This window comes from Pinus tabuliformis, chromosome 3_1 (assembly GCF_031772625.1).
Source record: "Pinus tabuliformis cultivar Carrire ecotype Pingquan chromosome 3_1, CPIR1, whole genome shotgun sequence".
Taxonomy (NCBI): Eukaryota; Viridiplantae; Streptophyta; class Pinopsida; order Pinales; family Pinaceae; genus Pinus; species Pinus tabuliformis.
Genome location: NC_142301.1, coordinates 191,610,846 through 191,626,684, shown reverse-complemented (window position 1 = coordinate 191,626,684; position 15,839 = coordinate 191,610,846).

The window sequence follows — 15,839 nt, the reverse complement described above, 5'->3', positions numbered from 1 at the left end:
GAGAGCAGTGTTGTCCATAGAAGCACAAAACAAGTGGAAAGTTTACCAAATGGACGTGAAGTCAACATTCCTAAATGAAGTGTTAATGGAAGAGGTTTACATTGAACAACCTCCAGGCTATGAAAAGAAAGGCCAAGAGCACAAAGTGTGCAGATTGAAGAAAGCTCTTTATGGGCTGAAGCAAGCACCAAGAGCGTGGTACAGTAGGATAGATTCCTATCTACTAGAAAATGGATTTGAAAAGTGTGAGGGACAACCCACCCTCTACATCATAGAAAAGGATGGTAAATTACTAATTGTTGTGTTGTATGTTGATGATGTTATTTTCACAGGCAATGATGTTCATCTTATTGAAAATTTCAAAACAGTCATGAAAGAAGAATTTGAAATGATTGACATGGTTTTGTTGAGATACTTCTTAGGAATAGAAGTAGAACAAAATGAAAATGGAATTTTTATCTCACAGGAGAAATATGTTAAGGAAGTGTCAGTGTCAGTCTTTCCAGCCTTCCTCCAGTGATCAAATATGGTCTTACAAACTGATTTTAAGGTGTCAAGGTCAAATTTTGTCATTTCAATGAGTCTTCAAGCAAAATTTGGTCACTAGGTTTTAGGTCTAGGGTTTGATCTTACTTTTGTCAAAGTTATCCAAATGCCGGTTCATGTCACCATTCAGATGAGTGTGTCATCAATCAGAGGGTTGCCATTATCATGTCAAGTTCCACTGGGTCATTTTACACCTTGTTCATGCTTTAGTTGCGCCCAGGTAAGGTCATTTCCCTCTCCTAGGGTTTTGAAGGAAATTTCTCTTGTACGGTCAAATCATTAGAAAAATTTGTATCATGTTGTTCATACAAGTTCCCCTATCCTTAAATTATCTTATCAAACACTTCCCATCACTGAGATCCCCCAAATTCCTCATTTTCGCACAAACCCTAGATTCTTGCTACAAACCCTATTTTCTAGGCTAGGCCTGTGTTTTTCCCTTTTGGACCCCTTCCCCTCACTTAATTTCTGGGATTCCACTTTCCACTACATCCTAACATCCCTCCCTATTTCCCAAAATTTTCTCAAGAATTTAGAAGCCCCTTGTCCCCTTCATTTCGCTTCATTTCGACAAATCCCCTTTTCCACACATCGGGATAGGTTTTACTCAAATGATGTTTCTGAGCAATAAAAGATGAATTTTGGAAAATTGAGAAATTGTTTTGTCAAAAACAGGCCAAGGAAGAAAAACCTCCTTCACGTTTTACATAGGTGTCATGGTTTTAGAGAAATGTCAAAAATACAATTGCCTCGGGAGAATTGATACACCTCTGAAGTGACCTTGGGAAAATCAAGTTTTCTCCTAGCTTGGTTGGTAAACTGACTTACTTGATGAGTTAAATGATAACTAGACACAAGGATCTTTCCAATGAGGTATCATTAGCTCAAAGTGGAGTTGAAGAAGGCATTCAAAAGTTGTCTGTAACAGCACTCTACCTTTAGGCAGCCTCCTTTGGCACTTTTTGACCATTCTTTGGAGATTTGATTTTTAACAAGGAAAATGAAATCCAAATTAAAAACTTCTAGTTTTATTGGAAAATAGACTCAGAGACCTTTCCAACGCACTATCCTGCACCCAATTTGGACATCAGGAAGGACTCCAACATTCTTCCAAAAAAAGTGCGACACACAGAGCAGGTGGCACAGCGCACTGGGGAGGCACGACGCACTGGGAGAAATTGTCCAGTGTAATTCTGAACGGGTGCGGCGCACTAGGAGTGCATAGCGCACTAGGTATGTGGTGCGGCACACACACTTGAAAGCTCGAATTTTCTTGAAATTTCTTTAAATTTCCCATAACTTGCGTGGATTTGCCAAGTAGGGTTGTTATCTTGGTTTTTCATCCAATTTTGTGATATGTTATGGTGGTTGGTGGAGGATAACAATAGAAAAAATATATTAAACCCTAATTCTAAAGTACCCAAAAGGAAAAATTGATGTGGGTTCCAAACTCAGTGTTTTGCTACCAAATTCACTCTTCCATCCCATGTCTCCTTTCTTTCCATCATTCCCTTCTCCCTTATTCCATTTCTTCCTAATTTAATTCTTCCCCATCTCCAAAAATTCACTAAATCCCTATCCCCAATTCCCTTCCATACATTTCCAAATGTAAAACCCCAAAACCTACCCTATACAAAATTCCCAAACCCTCCTAAAAAAAAATTTCCCAATAGTCCCTAAACCCCTACTAATTCCCCTCTTCCTAACAGTCCCTTGTTGCATTTGTCCCTTTGGTGGCAAAATTCAATCACACGACAAAAGAGCAGTCCAACACAGTTCTTTCACCGGCATCTATTTCTCCAAGGCAGTGGTGCAACAACAGTTATGTCATTTGGTCATTCATCCGATTATGAAGTGGAAACCCAAAGTGACTCACCCTTGGAAGGACATGCACCCATGAGCCTTCATAGAGGTGGAAAACATATCATTACTTGTCCTGGAACTTGGTGTACAAAGCATAGGTAAAGAGAGCATCAAGGAGGAGAAATGTGGATGACGGACTCCAGATATTGGCCGAGGAATCCTTGGCCCACGATTTCCCTTGGTGAAGAACCTTCAATCCAAATTTCAAGAAATTTGGAGCAATTTTTGACATTTTGGAATTTTTGCACTAAAAAACAGGGTTTTCTCCCTGTGCGTCGCGCCACGTGGCGCACGCTTATGATTGGAGGTTCCAAATGAAAAAAATCTTTTAGATTTTGATTTTTCATGAAAAATCATGACTATTGGTGCATGGCCAAGAAGTTCTGGCAAGTTTTGAGTCCTCAGGAGGTCAAAAACACCCTAAAAATGACCTCTCTGCCCTTAATTTCACACACAGGAAGCAGTCTTGGGAGATTGAGGCTTTGGAGGGGAAAATGGGCACCAAATTTAAAAATTCCACTTGGGTTGGAAAGTAGACAGGCAGGGATTTCCAAAATGCACACGTGGGCTCAATTTTTACTTCAGGAAGTGCCTCAAAATCAGCCCCAAAGTGGTGTGATGCATACAGATTTTGGCGCGGCGCACAGAGAATCTTGGCTTGTTTTTCACTGTTCAGCTCAGCAATTCGCTCAGTTTTGACCATTTTTGTTTCTTGAAGTTATTATTGACTTTTCTTGATGTAATTCAACAACCATGATGTAATATTGGCACATTTTTACTTGTTCTAGAATATTCATTCACCAAAAGGTGAAATGTGAGTGAATGAATCAGTTTCCTAGCTTATAGGGGTAAGTTGTTTGACTACCTAGTTTTTAGTCCCTTGTTTAGAATTGGTTGAAACAACTCCTAGAATAATGAGCTTGACCCCTAGAGGCAAGGGAATGGGTTGGGCTAGTCTATATTATGTAATTCCTAAGTCATTTTCAGGGTTGGACTCTTGGGAAAAGTTTGGCACTCTATTGTACATTCACTTCCGAATTTTTGGCTAAGGAAAGACCAAGGTATTGCAGCACTGTTTGGGATCCATGTGGCTTTATGTTTTTTGATGGTGTGCTTCTTTGAGTAATTGTAAGTTTATCTAGTGTTATGTGTATCATTCTCAAAGCTGTCTTCTTCTTAATTTGAGCAAATGAGTGATTAAGGTAGAATTCATAACTGTTATGCTCTGCCTTTGAATTTGTTCAAATTTTCGTGTTTTCATCTGTTTAAGGAGAATTCTTGAGTCTCTCTTTCTCTCCATAGCTCATCAGCGGTCTGATCTATCCATCTCATTCACTTTAAAGAATCAAAATGATTACATTCCTTGCCTCAATCGGAACTCTGCAGAAATTGTGCCTCATCCCCGAGCCCAAATTTTCCATTCCCATTTTTTCAACAAAACCCTTAAAAACTCAAATCAAACCTTTTGCACTTAATACCTAGCCTAAGATCAGTTTCAAATTTAGTCATCTCAAGCCTCATCGATTACCTTTTGCCGAGATTGACTTGGAGAGAGCCCTCTCCTATCCTTGTAGGGCTAGCTACGAAGCTGAGCGTGGTTTGATGTGGACCTAGAACCTTGTCTTTCCAGCCAGAGACAAATCTATGCTCTAACAGGAAGTATTGGAAAGATTCAATATGCAAGAGAGAAAGGCATAAATCACTCCCACATTGATGGGATTAAAACTCAGGAAAGAGGACAACAACAAGGATTTTGATCCTAGTTTGTACAAGAGCATAGTTGGCAGCCTCATGTATTTGACTGCAACTAGGCCGGATATAACGTTTGTTGTTAGTTTAATTTCCAGATTCATGGAGAGGCCAAAAGAAGCACATTGGCAGGCAGAAAAAAGAATTATGAGGTATGTTAAAGGTCCTAAAATGTTTGGAATTTTATATACTACTTCAGGATGTTCAGATTTAATTGGATGCATTGATAGTGATTGGGCTGGAAGTGTAGATGATTGGAAAAGCACATCTGATTATGTTTTTCACATGGGTTTAGGAGCCATTTCATGGGCTTCTAAAAAACAGCCTATAGTAGCGTTGTCTACAGCAGAGGCAGAATATGTGGCAGCTACAACAGTAGCATGTAAAGAAGTTTGGATGAGAAGGATGTTAAGGAGCTTATTCCAAGAGCAAACAAAAGGAACTGTGATCTTTTGTGACAATAGTTCAACTATTGCATTATCAAAAAAAAAATTGTTTCATAAGAGAACGAAACACTTTGAAACAAAGTTTCATTATATCAGGGAATTGGTAAATAGTGGAGAAATTGTCTTAAAACATTGCAAGACTCAGGAGCAGGTTGTTGATATTCTGACCAAACCATTAGGGTAGAAAAGTTTTGAGTTTTTGAGGAAATGTCTGGGTATGACTGATAACCCAACAGTTGAAATTAAAGGGGAGTGTTGAAATGTAATTTCCACTGCAGCGTTTGTTGCCGAAAGTCGCCAATAAACCGTGCAACAGCAAAACCGCCATGGTTTCCCCGCTCCGCCTTTTGCTGATTGTGGTTTTTCCTCCAAGGGCAGCGATCAAAATGAACTACTGCCACGTGTATGAGCCATCCTTTACAAAACCACCCATTCCCCGGCACATAAAGTTTGTGTGTTTTTGACCTCCGGGGAATTCATGACACTTGTCTGTTTGATGTGGACCAGATCTACAGTTTGTGGTAGCAGGCACATGTTTCTTGGTTATTAGGAGGACCTTCTGTGCGAGGTTGCAGCCATTAGTACTCTACGGTTAAAACAATAAATATATCGCCATGCTAATATAATTAATAAATGTACTTTAGTTGGTAAGTATAGGTAAGTTTTTTAATTTTATTAGCTTTCTATCCATGGGAGTTGGTTTGCTTTCATTGCATAAGTTAAAACGTATGTAAGTTTTTTTTATTCATAGTATATGAAATGAAAAAAAAAATTGTGGCAACGAATGAAAAAAAAAGAGGGCAAAATGCGCAGCAGCGCAAGATAATTTTGTTTTTTTTGGAAGATTGAAATAAATTGAAATGTAATGTGAAGAACGCAGTAGGGGTATATGTATTGAAGAATTTTTTTTTTTTACACAGCAGTGTAAAGAATGAAGGAACAAAGTAGTTAATTTTTATGAGATAGAGTAATTTTTTTTGTGCATCTGAAGCAGTGTTTGTGAAATCCCTTTGTGAGAGGAAGAATATTTTATCAGCAGTTTTATTAATGAATAGAAATCCTTTATGTGTGTGGTAAAACTTTGTTCTCCAGCAAACAATTTTTTTTGGCTTGCATGTGCAAAACAGAGCATTGTTCTCTGTTTCAAAATTTTGTTTGAAACTACCAAAAATTTCCAACAGTGGTATCAAAGCTTGTCCAAGCTCTTTGAAGATGTCAAAGAAGCTGAAAGAAGGATTTCTTGTTGTAGCAGCTTCTCCAACAGAGTGAAGACTCAGTAAAAAATCCAAGGTATTTCTCAAGATTTTTTTTGTGTTGAAGACAGTCAGTGATTTTAAACACACAATCAAGTATTTTGAAGAGTGCAAGAATGGTTGGAGCTAGCACTAGCATGGGTATCTTTATTACTTAGCTCCCACCGTTTAATGGAAAAAACTATGACTATTGGGCAATAACCATGAGAGCTTTGCTTTCCTCGCAAGAATTATGGTAATTTGTTGAGGATGGATTTGAAGAGCCAGCAGATGAAGAAGAGTTTAATAACTTGACACAGGCAGAGAAAGATCTGTTGAAGAGCTATAAGAAGAAGGATTCTAAAGCCCTATTATTTTTGTATCAAGCAGTGCATGAGAGTGTGTTTCCAAGGATAGTAGTAGCCAAGACATCCAAAGAAGCATGGAAAACTCTCAAGATAGCCTATCAAGGCATGGAGAAAGTGAAGACAGCAAAACTACAGTTGCTAAGGAGAGATTTTGAGAATCTATGCATGAAGGAGTCAGATAATATTGACTCATTTTTCACACATGTGATTGGTCTGGTCACACAGATAAGGTCTCATGGAGAGATTCTTGAAGAAAGGAGGATTGTGGAGAAACTGTTGAGGGTCCTAACCTCAAAGTTCGATGTGATTGTCACCACCATATAAGAGACAAAGGATCTCACAAACTTTTCAATTGATGAACTACATGCATCACTGATAACACATGAGCAGAGATTGAGTAGGAATGAAAACTCATCTCTAGAGCATGCTTTCAAGACCCAAATGTCCTTTGGAAGAGGAAGAGGTCAAGGTAGAGGAAACAAGAGAGGAAGAGGCAGAACCAAAAACAGAGGTGGAAGAAATAGTCCAGCAAATGCTCAAGGAAGAGGCAGCAATCCAAATTAGAACCAAGGCCAAGGCAACAGCCAACAAAGTGGACAACATCATGCTCAAGGACAAAGGTATGAAAAATCCAATGTCCAATGTTACTACTGTAAAAAATATGGGCATTATGCAAATGAATGTAGGAAGAAGTAGCATGATATGAGTAATAGAACTAGTGCAAATTTCACTAGAGAAAATATCAGCCAAAACAATTTGTTTTTAGCCTGTAATATTGCTGAAGAAAAGAGTGAAGATGTATGGTTTCTAGACTCTGGTTGCAGCAACCATATGACAAGAAACATAGCCATGTTTTCTATGTTAGATCAGAACGTGAAGTCACAAGTCACACTAGGGACTGATAATAAAGTTTCTGTTATGGGAAAAGGAGAAGTAAAAGTTTTAACAAAGAAAGGTGAAAAGAAAACCATATCAGATGTTTATTATGTTCCTAGAATGAAATGTAACCTCTTAAGTATTGGACAACTTTTTCAAAAGGGTTACAATGTTTTCTTTGTGAATGTTGTATGCACTATCATGGATAGAACACCCAGCAAACAATGTATTGCTGAAGTGAAGATGACGAGGAAGAAGATGTTCCCTCTTAGAATGAAGGCAAATTTGAAAAATAAAGAAGTAATTGCAGCAGTGACACAAGAGGCTTTCCAAAGCGAACCGAAATATGAAAATTGGTTGTAGCATTTGAGATTTGGACATCTCAACTTTGGAGGTCTTAACTTGTTGAGTAGAAAAGGAATGGTAAGAGGACTACCATTGATATAGAAACCAGATAGCCATTGTCAAGGTTGTATCTTGGGGAAACAACACAGAGAAATTTTTCCATCAAGGAAAAGCATAAGGGAAAAACCACCCTTAGAAATTTTCCACTCATATTTATGTGGACCGATGCGAACTCCATCACTTGCAGGCAGCCACTACATATTAACACGCATTGATGATTTTACAAGAAAAACTTGGGTTTATTTCTTGAAGAACAAAAGTGAAGTGTTTGAAAGATTTTGCAATTTCAAGGAAATTGTGGAAAACCGAAGCGGGCTGCATATCAAAGTTCTGAGAACTAATAGAGGAGGTGAGTATATATCCAAGGAATTTCTACGTTTTTGTAGAAAAATGGAATTCATAAGCAATTTACAGCTAGGTACACCCCACAACAAAATGGAGTTGCTGAAAGGAAGAATAGGACAATCATGGATATGGCGAGGAGTATGTTAAAGGAAAAGCATTTGCCAAATGATTATTGGGCTGAATCTGTACATTGTGCAGCGTATATTTTGAATAGATGCCCTACAAAAGCAGTCATGAATAAAGTTCCAGAAGAAGCATGGAGTGAGAGAAAGCAAGGAGTCACCCACATGAAATTTTTTGGATGTGTGGCCTATGAACACATTCCAGATCAGCTAAAGAACAAGTTAGATGGAAAAGGGGAGAAATGTATTTTCATTCGATACAGTGAGGAATCCAAAGCTTACAGGTTGTATAACCCATCCACCAAGGAGCTCATTGTGAGTAGAGATGTTCAGTTTATTGAGGAGGAAGCTTGGGATGGAAGCATAGAGAAAACAGTGAATGTTAAAAGCTCTTTGTCACATGATGTAGATGATGAAGGGATGGCTGAAATACATCCCCAAACAGCATCACCAACACAAGTACAGCAATGGACACCCTTGAGGAGAAATGAAAGTGCTTCTCCAAGCACACCACAAGGAGGAAATTCAAGTGCTTCTTCAAGCACTTGTACACCAAATGAAAGAGGTAAGAAGTTCAGAAATTTAAATGACATTTATGAACAAGAGGTAGCAAATGAAGGTATTAACTCTTTGTCTGCTTTATATTGTCATGTTGATGACTCTGTTCATTTTGAAGATGTAATTAAGGATAGGAAATGGATAGAAGCTATGAATGAGGAAATCAATGCCATAGAAAGAAACAAGACATGTGATTTAGTTGAGCTAGCAAAAGGTAAAGAAATTGTTGGAGTTAAATGGGTCTACAAGACCAAGAGTAATGATGAAGGCAAAATAGAAAGACACAAGGCAAGACTTGTTGTCAAAGGATATAAGCAGCAGTATGGGAGAGACTATGAAGAAACTTTTGCACTGGTTGCTAGAATGGAAACCATGAGAGCAGTGATGTCCATAGCAACACAAAACAAGTGGAAAGTTTACCAAATGGACGTGAAGTCATCATTCCTAAATGGAGTGTTAATGGAAGAGGTTTACACTGAACAACCTCTAGGCTATGAAAAGAAAGGCCAAGAGAACAAAGTGTGCAGATTGAAGAAAGCTCTTTATGGGTTGAAGCAAGCACCAAGAGCGTGATACAGTAGGATAGATTCCTATCTACTAGAAAATGGATTTGAAAAGTGTGAGGGTGAACCCACCCTCTACATCATAGAAAATGATGGTAAATTACTAATTGTTGTGTTGTATGTTGATGATGTTATTTTCACAAGCAATGATGTTTATCTTATTGAAAATTTCAAAACAATCATGAAAGAAGAATTTGAAATGACTGGCATGGGTTTGCTGAGATACTTCTTAGGAATAGAAGTAGAAAAAAATGAAAATGGGATTTTTATCTCAGAGGCGAAATATGTTAAGAAAGTGTTAGTGTCAGTCTTTCCAGCCTTCCTTCAGTGATCAAATATGCTCTTACAAAGTGATTTTGATGTGCCAAGGTCAAATTTTGTCATTTCAATGAGTCTTCAAGAAAAATTTGGTCACTAGGTTTTAGGGCAAGGGTTTGCTCTTACTTTTGTCAAAGTTGTCCAAATGTTGATTAATGTCACCATTCAGATGAGTGTGGCATCATTTAGAGGTTTTTCATTATCATGTCAAGTTCCACTGGGTCATTTTACACCTTGTTCATGCTTCAGTTGCACCTAGGTAAGGTCATTTCCCTCTCCTAGGGTTTTGAAGGAAATTTCTCTTGGACAATCAAATCATCTGTAAAACTTGTATCTTGTTGTTCATGGACCTTCCCCTATCCTTAAAGTACCTTATCAAACACTTCCCATCACTGAGATCCCCCAAATTCCTCATTTTCGCACAAACCCTAGCTTCTTGCTACAAACCCTATTTTCTAGGCTAGGCCTGTGTTTTGCCATTTTGGACCCCTTCACCTCACTCAATTTATTATATTCCACTTTCTCCTACTTCCTAACATCCCCCCCTACTTCTAAAAATTTTCTCAAGAACTTAGAAGCCCCTTGTCCCCTTCATTTCGCTTCATTTCGACAAATCCCCTTTTCCACACATCGGGATAGGTTTCACTCAAATGATGTTTCTGAGAAATAAAAGATGAATTTTGGAAAAATGAGAGATTTTTTTTCCAAAACATGCCAAGAAAGAAAAACCTCCTTCACCTTTTACACATGTGTCATGGTTTTAGAGAAATGTCAAAAATATAATTGCCTCGGGAGAATTGATGCACCTCTGAAGTGATCTTGGAAAAATCAAGTTTTCTGCTAGCTTGGTTGGTCAAATGACTTACTTGATGAGTCAAATGATAACTACAGACAAATATCTTTCCAATGAGCTATCATGAGCTCAATTTGGAGTTGAGAAAGGCATTCAATAGTTGTCTGTAATAGCACTCTGCCTTTAGGCAGCCTCATTTGGCACATTTTGACCATTCTTGGGATATTTAATTTTTGACAAGGAAACTGAACTCCAAATTGAAATATTATAGTTGATTTAGAAATTATACTCAAATAGCTTTCCAACGAGCTATCCTGTGCTCAATTTGGACACCGGGAAGGCGTCCAAAAGTCTTATGGAAAACGTGCAATGCACAGAGCAGGTGGCCCGGCACACTGGGAGAAATTGTCTAGTGTAATTTTGAACGGGCATGGCACACTAGGTATGCGACGCGGAACATACACCTGAAAGCCCGAATTTGCTTGAAAATTTCTTTAAATTTCCCATAACTTGTGTGGATTTTCCAAGTAGTTTTGTTATCTTGGTTTTTCATCCAATTTTGTGATATGTTATGGTGGTTGGTGGATGATAACAATTGAACAGAAATCTTAAACCCTACCTCTAAAGTACCTCAAAGGAAAAATTGTTGTGGGTTCTGTTAGCCTCCTGCTGTAGGAGGTTAATCATCTTTCATGATCGACATTTTTACATGCCAAATATGTCATACAATGCATGCTGCAATGCTCCATATTTTCTACAGATGGCCAAAGAACTGTCCTTGAAAGTGTGCTAATCTGAGTGCCACTGCTATGTTCCCATTTTGATAAGCAATTCATTTTTGGTTTGAAGCATTCTTCAGTTGGAGGACTTCAAGCGAGGCATGTCTAACTCCCCTTCTTCCTCTTTCCCCAAATCACTCACTAACTTCCCCTAAAAGAGGTCAAGATCTGCTTGATACCTCTTAGTTTCAACATTCTCCATATCATTTGCCTTGGTGAAGATCTGCTTCACTCAAGGAATGTTCACACTTCTTCTATGAGTCATTTTCCCTCTAAATAGTCTAAGATTCACATACTTAGCGCTTTCTTATCACTCTTCATGTTAACAACTAACTTTACTATGTAGCTCCCTATATATTTCCCCTTCCCTACTAAAACTATGTATATTACTCCCCTATATACTTATCCCCTCCCCTTGGTTGAAAGATAACCATATACATCCTCGGGAATTGCTAAGTTTATCTGAAACTTAGCAAGAGCCCTCAATACGCCCTCTAACCATCTCCCAAATGCATAAGGACTCATTCCTTTGCATAGTTTCCCTCCATATGTATAAAAATCATCCCTCTGGCCTTGGTTTGCCTTTTTAAGGCATAAATCCCTTGTTTGGCCTTAAAACCCTTCTCAAACTGCATAAAATTCCTCTTAAGTGCCTTAGGACTCCTTCCAAGGCATGAAAATCCCTCATATGCTTGAAAATTCCTCCTTTTGGGCTATCAGACCCCCTCCGATGCCTTATAATCCATTCACAACACTAAAAAAAAGGCCCCTCTGATTTCACAAAGCCTCCCCTTAGTGTTATAGCCTTGCTCTGAATGAAAACCCCCTCCGATGCGATATCGCAGTCGGGAGGGGGAGTTATGCATTAAAACAAATATATATGTGTGCTGCTGATGGGTTCTTCGCCGATGGGTTCTTCGCTGATTTCCGATTATTTCATTGCATATATTATATATATAACATGCCCCACCTTATCGTCGATTGTGATATTTGCATATATCGCATTGCAATAACATTATCGCTTATATTACCATATCGCATCGCTCCATTGTTAAGGCCCGCCCCCGGGTTTCCCCGATTGCAAAGCTGCTGAGTTAATCTTAGCCATCCATTTTTGGGCCCCAGATCAACGGCCCATATTATATCGGTGATCACCCCATATATGGCTCCAACCAGCGGAGCCGAAATATTATTAAGGTACGACATATAAAGATTTTGGGTCCGAAAGGAGCCCTTTGTACAGCGAAATGGGAGTGCTCCGATATTCCGGAGACGAAATAGAATAAAGCAGAGCTTAATGAATATCGGGTCCGCAAAGATTGGTACTGTGCGCCCCATATCCGGATCCGATAAATTATAAAGAGCAGTTGAAAAGGATTTCGGGACCGCTTATCATTTTTATTAAAATTTGCCGATTTGGGTTCGCCGATGGGCCGGACCCGAAATAAAATAAAGAGGGCCCGTAAAAGCATTTCAGGTCCGATGGTTTCGAGGGTCATATGTGTTATAGACATTTTTGTGCCTTACAGCTTTAAGCATGAAATGTCCATAATCCAAGGGATCCAAAGTCCCTAAAAGTGTTGTTCCTGCCCGTAAAGGAACAAGGTCAACCAATGACAGCTTCTCCCAGAAGTTCTCCACCAAAAACTACTTAGAATCAGTCAAAACAGGATCATTTCAAGTTCTCCACTAGCTGCTTGCGTTGCATAGCACCCCAGTACACTAGCTAGGTGCGTTGCAATGCACCTAAATGCACTACCAGGGTGCGCTGAGCGAGAAATGCCAAATGGCAGTGTCATTCCGCAAGGTGGACAGACAATGGAAGCTTCCAGAATCTTCCTCAATGACACTTGCCTCACTGAGTTCGACCAAGGATGAGTAAGAGGCTCTCAGCCTCCGAGTGGAAACAAGAACTGACAGAGAGAACCCACAAGTCAAAACATAAGTTGACTCATCCTCTCTGCTTACATCTATATATGGATCCCTCATCCCAGAGATCCAGAGGCTGGAATTTTGTACTTTGCAGAGAATTGCTGTTGGTTTTGAGATTGAGATTAGTGCATTGGGTGATTTATGCTTTGTTGGAGGTGATGAAGGGATTCCTTTGCTGGGAGGTAGATGCTGGATCGGGACTCACTTGGTTGTATCTCCTCTTGGATTTTCTTATCATATCAATAAAACTATTTGGGTTTCTCCTACATGCTTGTGCATCAATGATGTTTTGTTATATTTGCATGTTTAGCTTAAATCTGATCCTAAGCTATTTATTAATGTAAATCTATGTCTTTTGTGTAGTTTTCCTCTTCTGTGATCTTGCAGGAACTTGGTGAAGCTGGGCAAGTAAGGGAGCAGACAGCAGGAAGCAAACAAAGAGGAGAGTGATTGGATCAACAAACTAGCGCAAGACACAGGTTAGTTCATCCTTCCTCTTCGTTTACATTTCATAAAGAAGAATATGAAAATAGTTTTCCTTGTTTGTTACTAAGGCACTGTCACACCTTAGAGTGGGATAGGGGTGTTCTGAATAGATACTTTTCCCAACAACAAAATGGCGACTCCACTGGGGATCGTGTCTAGTTAGTTTGTTTGTGTTTCTCTTGTTGTTTGTTTCATAAACACGGAATTAGTAATCGAACTGCACTTGCCATTATCAAGTGCAAAGTAGCTGCTACTTCAATCCACTCACTGGGATTTGTTTATGATTTGAACAGCTGATCCACAAATGCTCTAATTTCCCTTTGTGATAGCTCTTTGTCCTCCTTTAAATCATACCTCTGATTGTACCTTACTGATAGCTTTTATTCGGCCAAAAACCATAGATTAAACTGCAAACCGTGACCCAGAACCCAGAGAAATTTCTCGTTTCTACTTCAGCACAAGCTCTGTGAAGAGACTCTGCATTTCAACGCAGGTCCCGAGAGGGCTACCTGCGCTGCAATTCAGTTTCTCTGTGCAACAGGTGCGCTAATCAGCCTTTGCCCTGTGCAGCTGAGGTTCTTTGCTTCATTTTGTTCAGTTTTATCTCTGATTTTTGCAGCCTGTTATCAGTGTGTGTACCTATCTGAAAACCCCTTTTCTTTGCCTTAATTCCTCCTCAGTTGTATAAAAGAAATTGTATTTGTTTTTGTGTATTTGTTACGTCATTTACAATTTGCCATTGCTAAAGTAAACTGGTCATACTGTCGCCCTTAGATCTAGACCTGTCGTAAGTGTCGTTTTGATCTTAGGAGAAAGTTTATTTGCTGTTGACAGTTGATTACGCTTTTACTTTTGTCTTTGGTTTGAATTTGTGAATTTCTAGTGTCGAAACAAGTGTTTACTTCAAAATCATAAAGTGTCATAATCGTCTCTACTTTGTTGATTTTCAAAAGAAGCTTGTTTGTGTTTTTCACTTGAAATCGAATTCAAATTTTGTACAACAAATTTCTTTTTAGGCATCAATATTAAGAAAGTGAAAACAAATACATGCATATGTGCATTTTCATTTTGACAGTTTGTATGGCTTGATTTAGGAAAAGTGCATTTACAGTGTGCTCTTTGCTCTTTGAGAAAAGATTGTGTCTTTCTTTTCCCCTTGTAGCTAGGATTTTCATTGTTGAAAAGAGATAAAAGCTTGCTTATCATCTTTAGACTGCATTTAGGAATTACATCTACATCTCGTGGTGATCCAAAAAGGCAAACTTCTAAGAAAGATCAACCTAAAATAAATTGAATGAACTTAACAACGCTTTGTAACTTAACGCACAACATAGCGGTCTAGGCTAGAGTCGTGTTCCGGCGTCGGAAAGCCTGGTAACTGTTGTCCTCACTGATGGTTGGGTGATTCCTCCACTATGAGATGATAAGTGCCAGTACGGATTGTGCTCCCACGTACCGTCGAGTATATATTGGGAGACCCATATAGGCATAAAACCTTTATCCATAGGAAGCCGTGTAGGCCGCCCTACTGATCGCAATGCACTGAACACAGCATTCGGGAAGATTGACCGCCCGTACCTTAAAAAGTATTTTGCGGTTTTGCAATTGGTTTGGCACTCCCTCTACCTAGATCTCCAGAGCAATCCCTTTCGTTCCTTTTCAGACTCCTTAACAGAAAAGGTCCATCTGAGCACTTGTCACTTCAGGCTCATTAAAAATCGAAGGAGACTAGAGTCATCTTTTGTTTTTTCTCGACTCTTTAAAATTGAAAAAACAAGTTGTGTCCAAGCGTCGTTAAAATTTATTTTAAACGGAATATTCATACCCTTCTTCCTGCGTTGATCTTTAGGTTGAGAAATGGAGCCTACCAACCAAGGAATTCCCCTTGGTGGAAATCCTAGTCCCTTCTCCTCTTGGGGAGATGTTGGTGCGCCCCATATGGCCACATTGTCGCTTCCAGGACTGACAATTGGCTTGCCAATCTAGCTCTTCTCAACCAATGTTGTTCAGAACACCACTATTCCTGAACAGTCGAATCAGCAGTTAGACGAGTCCTGAGTTTCCCATCAACCTTCTACTTCCTCTAATTCTTCCTCTCTTCCTTCCTCTTCACTTGACGGGACTGGTAAAGCTAAAAACCAAGTTCCTAAGGAGAAGAAGGAAAAGAAGAAGAAAGAGAAAAAGAAGAAGGAGCCAAAGGAAAATAAGGGAAAACAAGCGTCGTCTAAAGAAAATCCACACACAGCACTGACCAAGCCTAAATCGCCATGTGTCATTTGCAGGGAGACCACTTTCACAGAGATTGTCCTTGCATCCCTCGGATACTAAGGGACTGGTCTCCCCGTTTGCACAATCCGGTGTCGTCAACCTCTGATGGCCATGTTGAAAGCACACCGTCAACTAGAAAAAGTGAAGTCCCAGGACAAAAAGGGAGAGTTAGACCTCCCTGTAGATTGTA